Here is a 15,977-nt window from a genome sequence, read left to right on the forward strand (position 1 = left end):
TCAAGCCCCCATAACTACTTGTATATCCATATATTTACTACAAGCCTGGTTAAACAAGTAAAAAACATTAAGGATGGCTTCATAGACCCCCAACATCACTAAAGTCGTGATCACAATTCCCTTGACTCTGGAACTCAAGTCATTCCAGGCCATTGTTAGTTAGAGAGCGAAACTAGCAATAGCCTGAGAGATCAAACAAGTAGTGTGTCAGTGTTTCGAATAGCCGACTAGTAAATTTGTATATTGCGTGTCTGACCCGGATGGTATGCTAAGAGGACACAAGAATTATACTGGTTTGGGCCGAATGTCCCTACGTCCAGTTTTGGGCTGCTCATGTTACCAACACTGAGTTTGTAGTAGGGATTACAAACTGGCGAGAGAGGAAGGAGCTCCCATGTCTCTGTGGTTTGATTGCTCAATGCTTCTACTGCTCGATCTATCGGTAGATTGATCTCTCTCTCTAAACGGTGACCTGCCTTCCCTTTTATAGAACAAGGGGAGAGAACAGGATACCAGAGTCCGAGATAAGGGAAGAGGGGAAAAAGAAAGAGAAATAAGGCTCCCAGGGGTGTGCCATCCTCCTCTTCGCGTGGGTCCTGCTGACCCTATAGATCATGGTGGCAGCGGCGTCGCACTAGGATCCTATTGGCCACTACAGCATACACGTTGGCATCATGCTCCGTTCTTGTCTTCCATCACATCCGAGCGGATGGAACGGTCAAAGGGTCCCTTGACAGAGGCCATATGGGAGGCTAGCGGTACAATGCCAGTCAACTGACGTCGATCGACTGACATTGGACGGTGGTTAGGCAAGGAGTTGGCAACACAGTGTTGGCCTATTGACGTGGTGGGCGACGTGAGTCTCCTCGCATGGCCTGATGCAACCACCAGTTGCATCAGGACGCGCCCGAGATGTGCTTCTAGGCGCGCGCCTCCACATCGTAGTGGTTGAAGCAGTTCGGGTCCCACCTTGGGGCCACTGCTTTTCTGCAATAGAAAATCTGACCCCAGGGAATGGGTGAGGTGGAAATCCTGCCCTAGGGGCTAGGTGAGACAGAATCCGACCCTCAAGGGGTCGAACAAGGCGGAGCCCTCCCCGTGGGACCGGATAAGTCGAAGCCCGTGCCCTAGGGTCGGAGGAGTCGAAGCCTATGCCTTGGGGTCAGACGAGGAGGAAACCTTGTCCTCAGAGTCAGAGCCCACGCCTTAGGGTTGGATGAGGTGGAAACCTCGTCCTCGAAGTCGAACGAGGCGTGGCCTGGCCCCTGGGGGTCGGACGAGGCCGCAGTTGCGTCCTTAACCATCGGATGAGCCGATATGACGCTCGTTAATCCTTTGGCTCAGATACCCAGATATAGATATCCCACAGTAGCCCCTGAGCCTTTGGAAGAGTGAGACACTCTTGCAAAGGCTTTTTGTGATCCATTGTTTGGGGGCGCATGGGAGTACTGTTCGTAACTATCGCTTTGTAGTCCATCCATGGTTTCCGTAATCAGAGGTGACTCGTTGTTTGTCTGCGATCGCGTGTTCTATCTCTTTGCGATGCCGAGCCCCCACGCATAGTAGGGGTCTGGTTGGGGGGTCAATTCATCTTGTGATCATCGTCCCTCACGCGTCCATTTGCTAGAACGGAGGGGTTGAGCCATGCCGTGCTTTCCTCACTGGACGGAGCATGGTGCTCGATGAGTTGTTAACGGGCTTGTTTGAGTGGAGCCCCGGCATCCCCTTCATAGGGGCCCGATTTGAGATCAGCTGGTGACTGACTCTAGATTCTTGGTGGTTGGTCCATATAGTTCTTGGACCCGTTCGACCGGTTCGAGGGCTCGATGCCTTTCTTCAAGGAAAAACCATGGACCTTGCATCATCCAAGACTCGAAACAAGGGTCGAGACGCCCGTGGCGCTTTGTGCGCCTCAGGTATTGGGTGCTAGCGGGCCTGTCCTTAACCTTCTCTCACTCTAGGGTGCCCTAGAGTGGCTGTGAACCCACTGGTGGGCCAACCTTCGAACACCTAGGCGTTAATGGGCCGTGGGAGCGTTTTTAGCTCCATATCCCACTTACTTGCGGTGGCCCGTAGCCTTTAAAGGTGAACCATCGCCCAGTGGATCCTTCGCAGGGAAGATTTGGATAGGCATGTGCTCGTCTCTCGAGGTAGCGATGTGACTGATGCGGCATGGAACGATGAAGGCATGACCCCTAAAGAAAATAGATCTGGCGAGGCGTGGGGTGCATTAATTTATGTGGATGGTTTACCCCTTGCCTGTTTTGCCCTTACCTTATAAATGGAGTCATTTCTCCCTAGCCTCCATATGCGTATCCGCATCCTCGCCCCTCCAGTCTTTCTGCCTTTCGCTCTCGAGTTTCGGCCTTCATTCCCTTATTTTTGCTCCACTGCCAGCAAAGTTCTCTCTCTCCAGCCCTACGCCACCGCTAGATCTTCTGCATCGCCATCCCCATTCCTCGATGGAGCCATGGCTTCGCTTTGACATTCTCCACACACGCATGGAGGGTCTAGTTAAGAAGGGCCTTCTCCGCGCAAGGACCACGATGATGGAGCGGATCATACCTGGTGGCGAGGATGAGCCATTGCTGCCAGACGGCTATGTTGTCTCCTTTGTCCCCTTCCACGAGCATGGGCTCATGACTCCTCCCCACCGATTCCTCCGAGGGTTGCTGCACTACTACAGGCTTGAGCTACAGCATCTGAATCCCAACAGGATTCAGCACATCTCGCCCTTCGTCATGCTGTGCGAGGGGTATGTGGGGATCAAGCCCTACTTTGAGCTATGGAAGTACTTCTTCACCGTCGAGCTACAGAAGAAGGAGAGGAAGAAGCCAGACCTAGCGGTGCCGATGGGATGTGCGAGCATCCGTCTTCGAGGCAACCGGTCATCAGAGTACATGTCCATCCCGTTGTCGAAGTCCAACAAGGGGTGGCATAAGCTCTAGTTCTACCTAAAGAACGACGACGCTGCCCCCCTACCGATCTTCATCGGTTGCCTGATCGAGGAGGCACTGGACGCGTGGAGGTATGGGCCCATCGCAAAAGGAGCAAAAAAGGCTTGACAACCTTCTCAAAGCCATTGCGACTCTAAAGGGTCGCGGTCTTCATGGGACCATCATTGTCGGAGATTACCACATCAGGAGGCTAGCGCCGCTGATGGTGCACGCTCTTCCGATGTACAAGATGACACCGGATTCCACGCCTAAAGGGATGGTGATGGTCATCGGTGAGGCCCTCAGTGTCGGCGAAATGGCACAACGCATCAAGGACCGCTTCAATCCCCCGGTCTTGGGGCATCCCGCGATGTAGTCGGACGTGGGTTTCATTGAACTGGTAAGCTTTCTTCGAGTTTCTTTCCTTGGCCGAGCCTCCTCTATTCTTAGATTCTAAGCGCCGAGATTTATAGCCTAGCCTCTTTGCCCATGAGTCCAACCCACCACTGCTAGAGGATGCGGCCAGGAGGGTGGCGAACCGCGCCATGGCTGAGGCGGCGAAGGCGAAGATGGAGCGAAAGAAGGCGAAGAAGGAGCGAGCGAAGCTACAGCATGGAAAGCATCAGCAAGGCTCGAAGGAGAGCGATGACAATGAGGAGGAGGAAGAAGAGGAGAATGAGTCCAACCCCAACTTCCCATGGGGTGCACTTGCGTGCGAGGATGAGCAGGCCGACACGGGGCAGGCCAACCTGACCCTGATTCTGTAGCATGCCCCGACGCAAACCGAAGAGGACGTGCTTCCAAGATCGACGAGGGAAGACACACCCCTGAGGTCGGTGGAGCAAGTCTGCCCTGCTCCGACTGACCCTGCTGTGGTGACCTCAATTCCGTAGCAAGCCCTGGCGCAAACCAAAGAGGATGCGCCTCCAAGATCGACGGGGGAGGACACGCCCCCGAGGTTGGAGGAGCCAGTCTGCCCCACTTCGACTGACCCCACTAGGGGATTAAAGCGATCAATTACCGACGTGGCAGAGTCGGTGTCGAGTGACCTACCCTCGAAACATTCTTGGATAATAGCGTCAAGGTGAGTTAACGACTTCTTCGCCCTTTCATTGTGTTCTCGAATTTCGTCGTGTGACGTTGGTGCTTTCCGTAGGATCGACCCCAGCAACTTCCTGATGTTGGCGCTGCAGAAGATCCTAGCACGTCGGCCAATCCCCCAGGAGGCAACTGGCATGGTGCCGAGGGCGCGTGTGATGGCACCGAGGTGGACACGGCGCCGCCTGAGGAAGCGGGGGAGGCGGAGGCGCCAATTGTGCAGTAGGAGGCACTTGCGGAATCGACGCCCCCAAGGTGGGGCAGATGGGAGGAGGCGCGATCGAGGCCTCCCCTATAGACACGATAATGGCTCGGACTTCGAAGCCTGAGCTACCAGTCTCCTCTAGCATTGGAGGGTCCGCTCCTAAGGGAGCATCGGTGACGGAGGAGGTACTGTCGGCTCCCGTTGGGCCAACACTAATAGTTGCAATGGCCGACCCCTCGGTTGGGGTTGGGCCCTCCCGGTCCCTTGTCCTGCCGAGCGATGATCTGCTCATGTGGGGAAGAAACCAGCTCCATTGGGCCAGGTGGCTGGACCTGAGCGACCCGGTGTTCACCCTCGATGACCCGGCGGAGGTGAAGGACTAGACGAGCATGCGCTCAGGACTTGAGTCCACAGTCCACTATCTGACCGATGCGTTGGGGTGTTGAAGGATGACGTCGCCCCGACCAGCCAAGTTTGTCGTGTCTTCATGTTTTCTACTTTCGAGCCCTGTTTATATAATTCTAACCTAATTTGTTCGCAGTCCCTTGTGAAAGCATCTAGGCCCCTTGTTGGGTTTCGGTGATTAATGACAATATGTGATTACTGTGACTAACATGTGTTTTGCAAAAACAATTGAGTTAAGTCACGGTAATGGAGATCGATTGGGCAATTATGGGTGTCATGCCCCTATGATGGAAACCGTTTTGGTTTCAAAGGATGGACGACAAGGTTAAGGATGACTAGTTCTAAGTGTCGATTGGAGTTGGAGAGACACTTAGAGTAGTTTACAATATTGTTTTTCCTTTGGCCATACTATTAAGGGGGTATGAATGGGTAGTTTGACCTAGGTGAGTCTAGTGAGTTAGGTGTGGTGCACACTTGTTAAAACTAGCACTAGGTAGCTCCTACATATGCCTAAGATCAAATGGAGCAAACTTCATTCACATATGATCGAGAGTTGGAAGTGAATGGAGGGTCAAGTACTGACCGGACGCTGGCTTCGATGCGACCGGATGCTGGACTTTAGGGTCCGGTCAGTTCATTTGACCAAGGAGATTGCGTCTGGCACGATCGGACGCTGAGTGGTCAAGTGACCAGACGCTGAGGTCCAGCGTTCGATCGACTCCAGTAAGGTTCTAGAAGAGAAAATCTATGACCGAACGTGTCCGGTCAGTACTGACCGGACCCTGGGTGTTCAGCGTCCGATCGAGTACAGTAAAGTTCCAGTCAGGGTTAAATGCGACCGGACGCGTCCGATCAGTGATAATCATACGCTATCAGTGTCCGATCAACACTTAATCACTGGTGTGCGGATTGAACTGACCGGAGCGTCCGGTCACCCCGTAGTGGCACATAACGGTTCGTTTTTTAGCTCATGTTATAAATAGAAGCTCCACTCATGTGTGAAGTCACTTTTGCTCATTCCAATAGCTAAGAAACACCTTAGAGAGTGCCAAGAAGAGCAAGGTCCTAGTGAGGTGATTGAGATTTGAGAATCCAAAAGAGAGACCTCATTAGTGAATATCAAGAGTAGCAAAGTGTGCATCCATGTTCTCATTAGGCTTGTCATGGTCAAGTGAGAGTTCGTGCTTGTTACTCTTGGTGATCGCCATCACCTAGATAGCTTGGTGGTGATTGGGAGTTCAGTGATCACTAGGCGGAGCTTGTGGGTAACCCAACTCAAGTTATGAGCGGTTGTGGGTGATTCACCATGATAGAGTGTCGAAGAATCAACCCATAGAGAGCACTTGATCCTTGAGCGGATCAAGGGGGAGCTACACCCTTGCGCGGGTGCTCCAACGAGGACTAGTGGGGAGTGGCGATGCTCCGATACCTCGGCAAAATATCACCGTGTTCCTTCCTCTCTATTTACTTTGAACATTTACTTTAAGCATTTACTTTGAGCAATTCAATTCATGTCATTACTTTCTTAGAATTGCCATGCTAGAGTAGGATTAGAACTTAGGTTGCAAGTCTTTTGTGCGGTAGAACAATTAGGAACACTTTCTAGGCACAAGGGGTTAATTGAGCTATCCATAGAATTTAATTATTGCAAAGAAATTTAGAATTAGCCCAATTCACCCCCATCTTGGGCATCTTGATCCTTTCAATTGGTATCAGAGCCTCGTGCTCATGTTTTTAAGCTTAATTGCTTAGAGCAAGATGCCTCACGGGGATGGACCTCCTCCTATCTTTGAGAGAGATGACTTTCCATATTGGAAAATCCGCATGGAGGCGTACTTAGAAGCTCTAGACGTTGGTATACTTAGAGCCGCCTCATAAGGCTTCCCAAAACCTCAGGATGCTACACACTTACAAGGCGATGAGGTTAATTATGAAAAGTGAAATGCAAAGGCTCGAAACACCATCTTTAGAGGCCTTTGCAAAGATGTGTTCAACCACGTAAGGAACCATAAAGATGCCCATGCACTATGGTCGGACATTTGCGCGCTCCATGAGGGAACCAAGAGTGAGCATGAGGAACACTATCATCTTGTAATTGAAAAGCTAAATTCATTTGATACGCTTCCCAAAGAATGTGCTAATGAGATGTATTCACGTTTGAATGTTCTTATAGAGGAAGTCAATGGGCTTGGACTTACTCAAATGTCACAATCCGACGTTGTGAGAAAGATCTTGAGTGTCCTCCCCATTAACAAATATGGGCATATTGTGACCGTGCTACACCAAGGTGATCTTTCCACCGCTAGCGGTACATGCACATCACGCCACAAGATGGCTTATCCTCTACCAAGAAGAAAGAGAAGGACTTAGCATTCAAAGCTAGCCAAGAGAAGGGCAAAGCAAGACTTGAGTATGAGAGCTCAAGTGATGAAGAAGATGATGATGGAAATCTTGCTCTCATGATGAGAAAAGCCACCAAGATGCTAAAGAAGCTAAACAAGAGTGGCATCAAGTTTGACAGCAAGAAGAAGAAGTTCTTCACAAGCTCTAGAAGGAAGCCAATGTCCGAAATGGATTGCTTCAATTGTGGTGAATTTGGTCATCTAGCACACCAATGTACAAAGCCTAAGAAAGACAAGTTCAAGAACAAGGTCAAGGGCAAGAAAGATGACTCAAGCAATGAAGAAGAAGAAGAGAAGAACAAGCCATACAAGAAGAGAGATGGCAAAAATAGGGACTTCCACAAGAAGAAGAAGAGTGGAAATACCTACATCGTCGGTGATTGGCTCACGGACATTGATTCTTCTAGTGGATCATCCGATGATGATAGTGAAAATGAGAAGGTGGCTGCCATTGCTATTGATCTTTCATCTTCACCGCCACCATCGCCATCATCCTCTACACACCTATGCCTTATGGCCAAGGGTGAACGCAAGGTAACTAATAATGATGATAGTAGTGATGATAAGCAAGCTAGTGATGATGATATCGATAGCGATGATGATGATTCACCTTCATATGATGATCTTGTCAAAATACTAAGACAATACACTAAGATCATTAGAAAGAGTAGAGCTAAAAATGAAAAGCTTGATGCTAAAAATGATTCACTCTTAGCAAAATGCGATACATTGGAAAAGGCTAATGTTGAGCTTAAAGAAACAAATGATGCTATATCATCCAAACTCAAGGATCTCAAATCTTCTAGGAAAGAGCTTAAAGATAAACATGATAAACTTGAGTGGGTGCACAATGAGCTCATCACTAGCCACAATAAGCTAAAAGATGAATATACAACTCTAAAGATCAATTATGATACTCTTGTTATTGCTCAAGAATTTTTACCAAATGAGCCATATGATGCTACTAACCATGTTGTTAAGATTGATATAGCTATATCATGTGATGATTTAATTGATGAGAGCATTGAGCAAGGATCTAGTGGCAAAGGCAAGAAAGTGGTTGAGTGTAATGACTATGATGAATATGTCAAGCTCAAGAATACAAATGAAAAGCTCATGAAAGATCTTGAAGAGATGAAAAGCCACAACACCATTGTGCTAAAAACTCTTGATCATGATGAAGAGTTGATCCTTGAGAATGAGAAGCTCAAAGAAGAGAACAAGAAGCTCAAGGAAGAGAAGAACAATGATGTTCTCAAGGAAGAGAACAAGAAGCTCAAGATGGAGAAAGCGCATCTCAAGATGGGATTGAGCAAGTTTGCAAGAGGCAAGCATCTCCAAAATGAGCTACTCATGAACACCGCCATGAAGATGGATAGAAGTGACATTGGATATGTGACAAGTGTAGAGAACAAGAAGGCTCAAGTTCAACAACAACAATCAAAGCCAAAGCCAAAGTCAAAGAGATGTTTTGAGTGTGGACAAGAAGGCCACTTTGCTCATGAGTGCCAAACTCCACTGCCACAACCCTTGCCCAAGCATGCTAGACCCTTTGCCTTCAATGCTCACTACATGCTTAGAAAGGATTCTAGTAGAAAGATGAAAGTTATGTTCTTAGGACCCCCTAACAAGAATAGGCCTAAGAAGATTTGGGTGGCTAAGTCACTTGTTGAGAAGGTGAAGGGCCCTCAATAAATTTGGGTTCCTAAAGCTTGAATCTCTTATGTGTAGGTGAACTACAAGACCGGTAAAAGTCATTGGGTTATTGATAGTGGTTGCACTCAACATATAACCGGTGATCCTTGTATGTTCACCTCACTAGATGAAGAGGTAGATGGACATGAGAGAATAACATTTGGAGATAACTCAAAGGGCAAGGTTAAAGGATTGGGCAAAGTGGCAATATCAAATAATCATTCCATCTCCAATGTGCTATATGTTGCTTCATTGAGTTTCAACTTGCTATCCGTTGGATAATTGTGTGATCTTGGCTTCCAATGCTTATTTACCGAGAAGGAAGTTGTTGTATCTAAGAAGGATTATGATCAAGTGATATTCAAAGGATTTAGATACAACAACCTATATCTAGTGGACTTCACCTCCAAAGATACAAACTTAAAGACCTGCCTATTCACCAAAACAATACTTGGGTGGCTATGGCATAGAAGACTTGCTCATGTTGGCATGAGCTCACTCAAGAAGCTAATGAAGAATGAGTTGGTGAGAGGGTTGAAGGATGTGAAGTTTGAGAAGGACAAGCTTTGTAGTCCATGTCAAGCCGGCAAGCAAGTTACAAATACTCATCCAACCAAAGCTTTCATGTCAACCACAAGAGTGCTAGAACTCCTTCACATGGATTTATTTGGACCAACAACATACAAGAGTTTGGGAGGAAATCTTTATTGTCTTGTGATTGTTGATGACTATTCAAGGTATACATGGGTATTCTTTCTTCATGACAAATCCGAAGTTGCATCTTGCTTCAAGAAGTTTGCCAAGAGAGCTCAAAATGAATTTGAAGTGAAGCTCAAAAAGATTAGAAGTGACAATGGGAAAGAATTTGACAACACAAACATAGAAGCCTATTGTGATAAAGTTGGAATCAAACATGAGGTCTCCGCAACATACACTCCCCAACAAAATAGTGTAGTTGAGAGGAAGAACCGGACATTGATCACTCTTGCAAGAACAATGCTTGATGAGTACAACACCCCCGAAGCTCTATGGGTGGAAGCAATCAACACCACATGCTATGCATCCAACCGCCTATTTCTTTAAAAGTTCCTTGGCAAGACACCTTATAAGTTGCTCAATGGGAAGAAGCCGGACGTCTCCTTCTTTAGGGTGTTTGGTTGCAAATGCTACATCTACAAAAAGAGGCAACACCTAGGGAAGTTCCAAAGATGTTGTGATATTGGTTTTCTTGTTGGTTACTCATCAAAGTCCAAAGCATATAGAGTATTTAATCATGCCACCGGCTTGGTTGAAGAAACATATGATGTGGAATTTGATGAATCTAACGGCTCCCAAGGAGCACATGAGAATCTTGATGATGTAGGTGATGAACCATTGAGGGAGGCTATGAAGAATATTCTGGTGGGAGACATCAAGCCAAAAGATGATAAAGATGATGTACAAGTCATTGATCAACCTTCTTCATTAAGTGTGCCACAAGATGGTGAAAAAGATGGGAGAGTAGAAAATAAAGATACTCATATCTCCCATGAGCAAATGGTGGTACAAGCACAAGATGTTGATGCTCCACAACCTCCTCCTCAAGTGGTCAATAGAAGAAATACACCTATCCTACAAGATCATCCACAAGATCTCATCATAGGGAGTCCATCAAAGGGTGTAATGACTCGATCTCAAAAACTTGCTTCATTTATTGCTCATCACTCTTTTATCTCTTGCTATGAGCCTACCAAGATAGAAGAAGCTCTTAAAGATCCAGATTGGATCAATGCCATGCATGAAGAGTTGAACAACTTCACTCGCAATGAAGTTTGGACTCTTGAAGAGCGACCAAAAGGTGTAAGAGAGTCATTGGAACAAAGTGGGTGTTTCGCAACAAGCAAGATGATCAAGGTGTTGTTGTGAGGAACAAGGCAAGACTAGTTGTAAAGGGGTTTTCCCATATTGAAGATTTGGATTTTGGAGAGACCTTTGAACCAGTTGCAAGATTAGAAGCCATCTGTATCCTACTTGCATATGCATCACATCATAAAATGAAATTATATCAAATGGATATGAAAAGTGCATTTTTAAATGGCTTTATTAATGAACTAGTCTATGTTGATCAACCTCCCGGGTTTGAAGACCCTAGATATTCTAGTCATGTTTATAGGTTATCCAAGGCACTATATGGGCTTAAGCAAGCCCCAAGAGCTTGGTATGAGCGCCTTTGGGACTTCCTCATTGAGAAGGGCTTCACCATTGGGAAGGTCGACACCACACTATTCACCAAGAAGTTTGATGGGCATATCTTCATTTGTCAAGTATATGTTGATGATATCATCTTTGGATCATCAAATGAAGACTCATGCAAAGAATTTGGTGAATTGATGTCAAAGGAGTTTGAGATGTCAATGATTGGTGAGCTTACATTCTTTCTTGGTTTTCAACTCAAGCAAATGAAAGAATGCATCTTTATCTCTCAAGAGAAATATATAAAAGATCTTCTCAAGAGATTCAAGATGGATGAATGTAAGCCAATCAAAACACCAATGCCAACTAATGGACATCTCGACCTAGATGAGGGAGGTAACACGGTTGATCAAACTCTCTATCGCTCTATGATTGGTAGCTTGTTATACTTAACCGCATCTAGGCCTGACATCATGTTTAGTGTGTGTATGTGTGCTAGATTTCAAGCTAAGCCTAAGGAATCATATTTAATTGCCGTAAAAAGAATCTTTAGGTACCTTAAGCACACACCAAGCATTGGCCTTTGGTATCCCAAAGGAGCTAGATTTGAATTAATTGGCTATTCCGATTCAGATTATGCCGGATACAAAGTTGATAGAAAAAGCACATCTAGAGGGTGTCATTTGCTTGGTAGATCTCTTGTGTCTTGGTCCTCCAAGAAGCAAAATAGTGTGGCCTTGTCCACCGCCGAAGCAGAATACATTGCCGTGGGTGCTTGTTGTGCACAGATACTTTACATGAAACAAACTTTACTAGACTATGGTGTAGTTCTAGATAAAGTACCTCTTTTGTGCGACAATGAAAGTGCGGTAAAACTTGCAAATAATCTAGTTCAACACTCTCGCACCAAGCACATAGATATCCGCCATCACTTTCTAAGAGATCATGTTGCTAAAAATGATATATCACTAGAAGGTGTAAGAACCGATGATTAATTAGCGGATATCTTCACTAAACCGCTAGATGAGGCAACTTTTTGTAGATTGCGAAATGAACTCAATGTGCTTGATTTTAGCAACTTCACTAAAAATTGAGCTTGTGTTGTCCCTTGCATTGCATTGTAATATACAACATGTTTAACGCTTTATAATACATATAGGGCTTGTCTAACATGGTTAAGATAACCACCGAAAAGCATGTGAAGAAGCTTAACCTTGGATCAAACTTGACAAGCAACTAGATTTACTTACAAGTATTGCATATGCATGAATGTTGTTTTGTCGTTTTGTTCCATTTGCCCTCTTATTTCCTATTTTCTTAAAAGAATTATATCTTAAGGCAAAATATTTTGAAAAACTTGAGGGTTTGAGAGAGGTCACTCACATGCAGCTCGAAGGAACATTGGAGATTTGCTGGAAAAGAGTGACCAGACGCTACACCGAACTCTGATGTCCAGCGTCCGGTCAGTTCATAGGAGGTGAACTTGCTGCGAAGGAGTGACCGGACGCTAAAATAGTGTTTTCCCAGCATCCGGTCAGAAGGAGCTTCAGCATCCGTTCGATGATGAAGATGTCAAGGCGAGGTGATCGGACTCTGGCTGCGTCCGGTCGGTGTTCACTGGACGCGTCCAGTCGCGATTCTAGAGGATTTGGACCTCTCTGGAATCGACCGAACACTGGGTGGTAGCGTCCGGTCGCTACCACCAGAGCGTCTGGTTAGTAGGAATTGTGTGGATCTCAATCTCTTAATCTGTTTCCTACTTCATCGCATCGGGGAACCCATATAAAGCCGCTCAGTCCTTGCCGTACCCCCGTACTGTGCCCTAGCCGACATCGCCGCCGCACAACAAGCTTCGTCGTGCCCGCTCGAGCTCTGCGCCACCGGTTGCCCGCACACCACCATCATGAGCCACACGATCCCATGCCCTAGTGCCACCGCCAACTCACACGCTCACTATGCTCTAGTGCTGCCCCGCTCATCTACGCCGCCCGAGCTCCGCTGCGCCGTTTTTCCCGCGCATCATCCGCGCCGCCGCGTGTCCTTGCCGTGCCCGCATGCCGCCAACAGCAGCCGCGCTGCTTTGCTCACTTACCAACGCCACCATGCCCCTGTGTGCCCTAGCGTTGCCGAGGCTACTTCACTCCAAGCGTCGCATTGAACCCTAGAGCCTCCATTGTATCACTTGGCCGTCGAATCTTTCATCGCCGGAACCTAACCCTAGCCGATTCGGTGTTTCCCCCGCGTGACGCTTTTCTTTTCTCGGATCATTGGTTCGTCAGGTAGTAAGCCAATCGCTTCAATTTCATACCTACATTGCTTGCTCTCTTAGGGTTTCACATCTATTAGAAATATCGTATTTATTCGTATATCTATCTATTCCATCGTGCAGCGAGTCGGTGTCGTTGAGGTGTCAGTTGTAGTTGATAGTTAACTCGGAGCCAAGCTCACGAGTATGGAGTGAGGCCAAGCCTCGAAAGTGTCAGTGGACAGTTGATCTTGTCAGTGGCAGTGGTTCTAGTCAGATCAGATGGCTCACACCAAGAATGTTGGTGGTGGTCCAGATGATGAGGATCCAAGGCGTCCACCTCACTTGCCTGCAAATCCTAAAGGTAAGGCGATGAAGAAGGTTGCATCAAAGAAGCGCAAGTACCCTGATGCAGAGACAGCCAGAGCAGCTACAGTCGCTAAGGCCGTAGAGCGTGCCGAGAGAGGAGGAGCTCGTAGTGGAGTTGTTATTGCAGATCATCTATCACCAGAGGCGTAGGGTAGACTTGAGCGTATTGAGCGTCTTCATGGTAGTCCACCTAGGACTGTCATGATGGCAGGACGACGTCTTCTCATTATGGATCCTCAGCCTCAGGGGGAGTCACAGCAGGAGCCACAGCAGCAGCCCCCACCAGCAGAGCCGATAGAGCAGACTTAGGAGGATGAGCAGGCCGAGGAGGCTGAGGAGACCGAGCAGGCACCCCAGCCACAACTACGCCAATCTGGTCGTACCCATGTTCCAGTTTCACCAAGGCCGCCGACACAGCGGAGGGGATCACGTCCACTGCATAGACCACAGGGTCCGCCTCTAGTGACCCATGTTGACTTGAGGGCTGCCACGGCCAAGCAGGTTTAGCAGCTGAGGTTTGTAGAGTTTGATGTATGGTTTCCTCCGAGGAGGGATGAGAGAGCATCTGAGGGATTCTACACACCGCTCCAGGAAGATTTCTATAATGCATATCTAAACAGTGGAGCAGTCTTTAGATCTTAGAGAGTCTGCAGCATTAAGGCTATAGCAGCAGCAGCTGGAGAGCATGTTCGCCCCTACCTTGCATATCTACCGAGGCTAATTGATTTGATTGGATGGACAGGACTATATGTTCCATCATGGGTTCGTCAGTTCTATGCTTCTCTCTTTGTTGACCCGCACCATAACTTTATTCACTTTGCATTCTGAGGCAGAGATTACAGACTGACAAGTCAGAGGGTCAGGGAGATACTAAGGCTACAGGAGCAGCTAGTCAAGTTACATGAGGTCTGTTATGGATAGACAGAGCCTCCCAGGCATCCTCAAGGTGGTTTGGTGCCCCCTACAGATCTTGTGCGACACTGCTTCAAGGAGCCTTTTGGCGAGGGCTCACGTAGGAACCCCAGTGATCTTACTTCGACTGCTCGAGTTCTAGAGGCTATTATGAGGAGGACACTGCTTCCTAGGATGGGATACAAGGAGGGCCTAACATGTATCCAGCTATGGCTTCTCAATGCCCTGATGCAGCAGACAGTGTTTGATGTTTGGGATCTTCTTCTATCTGAGATGGAGGACATGATAGCTGATGGCTTCAAGGGTCGCAAGCAGCTACCCTATGCTCACTGGATCACTTTCATTATCCTCAAGGCAGTGACAGTTAGGTCACCAAAGATGGTTGTAAAGTACAGAGGTGCCACCACTGAGTTTCCTACTTATAACATGGCATAGAGGATCAGGCATAGCACACCACAGGCACCCAGTCAGCCTCGCCGTCGTCCACATATACTAGAGTCTATAGCTCAGTAGGATGAGATCATTAGAGGCATAGCAGCTACTGCGGAGGAGTAGCTTGAGTCATAGCAGGAGGTTAGCAAGCCTAGTGATAGCACAGACAATGACTACTAGCCTATTCCTCAGATGCCTCCACGTAGACATGATGCAGAGGCCGGCAGTTCTAGCTCCGCTCCACCTGCACTGTAGATGGACCCCGCTTTGATTGCTATCCTTGAGCGGATGCGGCAGGATTAGGCTAGACAGGCTTAGGAGACCACTACCAACTTTGCATAGTTTTAGGCTCGTCAGGATGAGTTCTAGCGACAGCAGTAGGTCCTCCAGCAGCAGCAGCAGCAGATGCATTAGCAGCAGTTACTCATGCAGCAGCAGCTTTTGGGATTCATGCAGCATGTAGTGACAGCCATTAGGGCCCCACAGCCATAGCCTTCGCCCCAGATTGGTTAGCCTGCTACCACTATGATGACTCCAATAGTATAGCCCAGTGGGCTTCAGAGTCAGGGACAACCTCTAGCTCAGTTTGCTTCTCCCACAGTATAGGTGTCCTAGTGGTTATCCTCGCCAGTGGTAGCCCCACAGTTCACACCATTTTAGACGGGCTTCACACCGGATCAGTCATCCTCGCTATTTATGCCTGACACGCCAGTCTCTAGGTGTCTTGGAGCATCTTTTAGCGAGTTGACAGGGATGCCTATACTGCCACATATGCATGCCCCAGGTCCTTCTACAACAGCTCCCATTGCCGTGACTACTCAGAGGCTCCCTTCTTCTATCGCATCCTCAGATCCTACGACAGACATACCAGCAGCATCACAGGCTACACCTGCCCTAGCTCAGACCTAGACTGCTTCAGCGATGCTTCTAGCCCTAGAGGGTCAGTCGGTATAGAACTCCAGGTCAGATGATGATGGCGCCCAGTTCTAGCTTGCTCCTCGTACCTCAGTGCCCAGCTCATCTGCTGCAGCCCCGCCGACCAACCCTTAGGTTTTGGTGTTTGATGCCAAAGGGGGAGAGGATTTGAGTATGTAGACTCAGGGGGA

Source organism: Miscanthus floridulus, chromosome 16 (genome assembly GCF_019320115.1).
Source record: "Miscanthus floridulus cultivar M001 chromosome 16, ASM1932011v1, whole genome shotgun sequence".
Classification (NCBI taxonomy): domain Eukaryota; kingdom Viridiplantae; phylum Streptophyta; class Magnoliopsida; order Poales; family Poaceae; genus Miscanthus; species Miscanthus floridulus.